Raw genomic sequence first — 5145 nt, 5'->3', positions numbered from 1 at the left:
CTATAATGTTTGGTTTTTGACACAGACGAGTTGAACCGTCCGATTGGTTGTTTTGTTTCCGTCATCCTCCTGTGATTGGATGTTTTTATAAAGTGTTCGTTCTCTGTTAGCTAAACAAAGTTCACTTTACTGAAACAGTAACCAAGGAAAACTGTTTTTTTAATCTTGAACTCGTGTTTTTTTATGAGTTAACGTAATTTAAAACTTTTTTTTTTCAAGCTTCAAGTTATATTTGAGTCTAATGTTTTTAAGCTTTGACTGTCTGATGCTCTCTGCTGGGGATGAGATTAGGTTTATTTCTAGGGTGAGGAGAGGAGAAGAGGAGAGAGGAGAGGAGGAGAGGAGGAGGAGAAGAGAGGAGGTGGAGGAGGAGGAGAAGAGAGGAGGAGAGGAGGAGGAGAATAGAGGAGAAGGGAGAAGAGAGGAGAAGAGAGGAGAGGAGAAGAGAGGAGGAGGAGAGAGGAGAGGAGAAGAGAGGAGGAGGAAGAGAAGACAGGAGAGGAGAAGAGAGGAGAGGAGAAGAGAGGAGGAGAGAGGAGAGGAGAAGGAGAGGAGAGAGGAGAGGAGAAGAGAGGAGAAGAGGAGGAGAGGAGAGGAGAAGAGAAGAGAGGAGGAGGGAGGAGAGGAGAAGGAGAGGAGAAAGGAGAGGAGAAGAGAGGAGAAGAGAGGAGGAGAGGAGGAGAGGAGAGGAGAGGAGAAGAGAGGAGAGGAGAGGAGGAAGAGAAGACAGGAGAGGAGAGGAGGGCTGAGATGTGTCAGTGTAGATATCTACAACCAAACGAACCAGTAATGTCTCTGTTCCTGCCGGGTCCTCACAACGTGACTCATGTTGTTCCTCGCTAGTTCCAGTCCTTTTTACCCGCCGGCCGTCTCCCATCCACAGTGTCTACCAGTCAGCCCTGTCTGAGGGCTGGCTAGATCCCTCACAGTGTACCTGTAAATCCACCTGGTGTGTTTGACATACAGTATATATACCTAACCTGCTATACACAGGGCTGTGGACAGGGTCATGCATGTCTCCAGCAGCCTAAAGCCGTACTCAGGTCATATGTAGAGATGGAACCCCAACACCCACCCCTCACTATCACCTTACCCTCTACTAATGTTACCCCCTAATCCCTATACCCCTCACTATCACCTTACCCTCTACTAATGTTACCCCCTAATCCCTATACCCCTCACTATCACCTTACCCTCTACTAATGTTACCCCTAATCCCTATACCCCTCACTATCACCTTACCCTCTACTAATGTTACCCCCTAATCCCTATACCCCTCACTATCACCTTACCCTCTACTAATGTTACCCCCTAATCCCTATACCCCTCCTATCCCTTACCCTCTACTAAGTTACCCCTAACCCCTGTACCCCTGTTCACTATCCCCTGTACCCCTAACCCCTGTCCCTAACCCCTGTATCCCTGACCCTATACCCCTGCCTACCCTGTCGCCCTATCCCCCTGTACCCCTATCCCCTGTACCCCCTAACCCCTGTACCCCTAATCCCTGTACCCCTAACCCCTGTACCCCTAACCCCTATACCCCTAACCCCTGTACCCCTGTACCCCTGACCCAGTCAGTCTCTAACCCCGCCCTCCATCTCTAACCCCGCCCTCCATCTCTAAACCCCGCCCTCCATCTCTAACCCTGCCCTCCATCTCTAAACCCCGCCCTCCATCTCTAACCCTGCCCTCCATCTCTAACCCCGCCCTCCATCTCTAAACCCCACCCCCATCTCTAACCCCGCCCCCATCTCTAACCCTGCCCTCCATCTCTAACCCCACCCCTCCATCTCCAACCCCGCCCCCATCTCCAACCCCGCCCTCCATCTCTAACCCCTCCCCCATCTCTAACCCCACCCTCCATCTTTAACCCCGCCCCCATCTCTAACCCCACCCTCCATCTCTAACCCCTCCCCATCTCTAACCCCACCCTCCATCTCCAACCCCGCCCCATCTCTAACCCCTCCCCCATCTCCAACCCCGCCTCCATCTCTAACCCCTCCCCCATCTCTAACTCCACCCTCCATCTCTAACCCCGCCCCCCATCTCTAAACCCCGCCCTCCATCTCTAACCCCTCCCCTGTACCATGTCACCCTTAGTGGGCCACCAGCAGTTTGCATGTAAATGATGATCAGAAAATAGATCCGTAAAACATGTTATTTATCAGTAGAGAGGAGCTTCCTGTTTCGATCTCACTATGGGAACAGAAGAGACTTTTTTGATTGGATGATGAGACAACATTTGTTTACTAGGGAAGTTAAACAGCCTGGCGTCCGTCTGACTGACCCCCCCCCCCCAGGTCAACTAGTTTGACCCCTGAACTTTAGGCGTCTCCAGCTATAGAATCTCCTGTCTTATTTATAATTGATTTAGAGACGGGTGCTTTTCTCTATTACCACAGTAGTCAATACGATTTGGTAGAAAATATTTATAATATTTGAAGAGTTTTGGACAGATGAATTTGGATCCTCAGATATTTGTGTGTGTTTTTTTTTAATGAGGAATCGTTTTTTGGACTATTTGCATGTTGCTGAGAAAAATATATATATTTAAAAATATATTTAAAAATATATTTAAAAAATGTTTTTTTTTTTTTTTTACATTCTTTTGATAAATTAAAATTTCCAGATGTTTCCGATGTTTGTAGACTGTCTAACTAAATGTACCGGGCTCAGTTTGGTTTGTACGAGGGCTGTAATACCGATTTAAACATGATTTATTATTGTCCGATATAAAATGTGCTGGTTGGCTAGGTGTGTATCTACTGAGACCGTTGGTCCGATACTGTCCAAGCTGTCACAGAGAGGGGAACCATGGAAACAGGTTCTGGGTGCTGTTTATCTCAGAATACCCAGGAGTCAGATGTTGAGCGCTTGACTTTCCTCCCGTTGCTCCCCACCTGATCAATCCACTCGTTACCAAAGCCTACAAGTTATTTCCAGAGAACCTGATGTATATTATAACTCAGTATGAACCCTAATAAAGCTTTATACCTGATGGATGATGATGATGATGGATCTCTGGCATTGAGGTGAATCTGTTGCTCCGATCTGATAAAAGACTCATTATAAAAGAGACTGAGTGTTTTTAAAAACCGCACCAGCATGCTTCAGGACGTTCTAGAATCAGGCTTCAGGAAGTTCTAGAACAAGGTTTGAGGATGTTGTAGAACCAGGCTTCAGGACGTTCTAGAATCAGGCTTCAGGAAGTTCTAGAACCAGGCTTCAGGAAGTTCTAGAACAAGGTTTGAGGATGTTGTAGAACCAGGCTTCAGGACGTTCTAGAACCAGGTTTGAGGATGTTGTAGAACCAGGCTTCAGGATGATCTAGAACTAGGCTTAAGGAAGTTCTAGAACCAGGCTTCAGGACGTTATAGAACCAGGTTTGAGGATGTTGTAGAACCAGGCTTCAGGATGATCTAGAACCAGGCTTCAGGATGATCTAGAACCAGGCTAAAGGATGTTCTAGAACCAGGCTTGAGGATGTTGTAGAACCAGGCTTCAGGATGTTGTAGAACCAGGCTTCAGGACGTTGTAGAACCAGGCTTCAGGACGTTGTAGAACCGGGCTTCAGGACGTTGTAGAACCAGGCTTTAGGACGTTCTAGAACCAGGCTTCAGGAAGTTCTACAACCAGGCTTCAGGACGTTATAGAACCAGGCTTCAGGATGTTCTAGAACCAGGCTAAAGGATGTTCTAGAACCAGGCTTGAGGATGTTGTAGAACCAGGCTTCAGGATGTTCTAGAACCAGACTTCAGGATGTTGTAGAACCAGGCTTCAGGACGTTCTAGAACCAGGCTTCAGGATGTTGTAGAACCAGGCTTCAGGACGTTCTAGAACCAGGCTTCAGGATGTTCTAGAACCAGGCTTCAGGAAGTTCTAGAACCAGGCTTCAGGAAGTTCTAGAACCAGGCTTCAGGACGTTCTAGAACCAGGCTTCAGGACGTTTAAGCTGTGATGGAACCTGACCTTCAATCTATCAGAAACCTTGTCGTTTTAACTCTTGAGAGACTGGAGGAAGAGGAGGAGGAGGAGGAAGAGGAGGAAGAGAAGGGTGTGTTTTCTAGCTGTCAATAGACAAGCTAACTGTCTGCAATAATTTCCCTCTGATGCTCCCAGAACTGAGAGAGAGGGTTTCCAAGGCTGGTATACAACTGTACTTTTGACATTGTTTTTTAATTGCTGATTATTATAATGATCAAACATTATCCTGAAGGATGTTCCCCTGTCATCGAAAAAATAAACTTTTTTAATTCCTGAACTGAAAGGTGTCTGGTGTGTTTCTTCATAGAGCCCCTTGTGGGATAACAAATATTTACTGTGTTCTCAGCCGTCCCCAACAGGATGGAGTCAGAGCCCCAGCAGGACGGAGTCAGAGTAACCTGCCGCCCCTCCACTCTAACCACTAGGCTACCTGCCGCCCCTCCACTCTAACCACTAGGCTAACTGCCGCCCCTCCACTCTAACCACTAGGCTACCTGCCTCCCCTCCACTCTAACCACTAGGCTACCTGCCTCCCCTCCCCTCTAACCACTAGGCTACCTGCCGTCCCTCCACTCTAACCACTAGGCTACCTGCCGCCCCTCCACTCTAACCACTTGGCTACCTGCCGCCCTCCCCTCTAACCACTAGGCTACCTGCCGTCCCTCCACTCTAACCACTAGGCTACCTGCCATCCCTCCACTCTAACCACTAGGCTACCTGCCGTCCCTCCACTCTAACCACTAGGCTACCTGCCATCCCTCCACTCTAACCACTAGGCTACCTGCCATCCCTCCACTCTAACCACTAGGCTACCTGCCGCCCCTCCACTCTAACCACTAGGCTACCTGCCATCCCTCCACTCTAACCACTAGGCTACCTGCCGCCCCTCCACTCTAACCACTAGGCTACCTGCCATCCCTCCACTTTAACCACTAGGCTACCTGCCGCCCCTCCACTCTAACCACTAGGCTACCTGCCATCCCTCCACTCTAACCACTAGGCTACCTGCCGTCCCTACACTCTAACCACTAGGCTACCTGCCGTCCCTCCACTCTAACCACTAGGCTACCTGCCGCCCCTCCACTCTAACCACTAGGCTACCTGCCTCCACTCTAACCACTAGGCTACCTGCCGTCCCTCCACTCTAACCACTAGGCT

Source organism: Salmo salar, chromosome ssa03, assembly GCF_905237065.1.
Source record: "Salmo salar chromosome ssa03, Ssal_v3.1, whole genome shotgun sequence".
NCBI classification, from domain to species: Eukaryota; Metazoa; Chordata; class Actinopteri; order Salmoniformes; family Salmonidae; genus Salmo; species Salmo salar.
The sequence above is the reverse complement of the archived record's forward strand: the minus strand, read 5'-3'. Positions refer to the sequence as shown.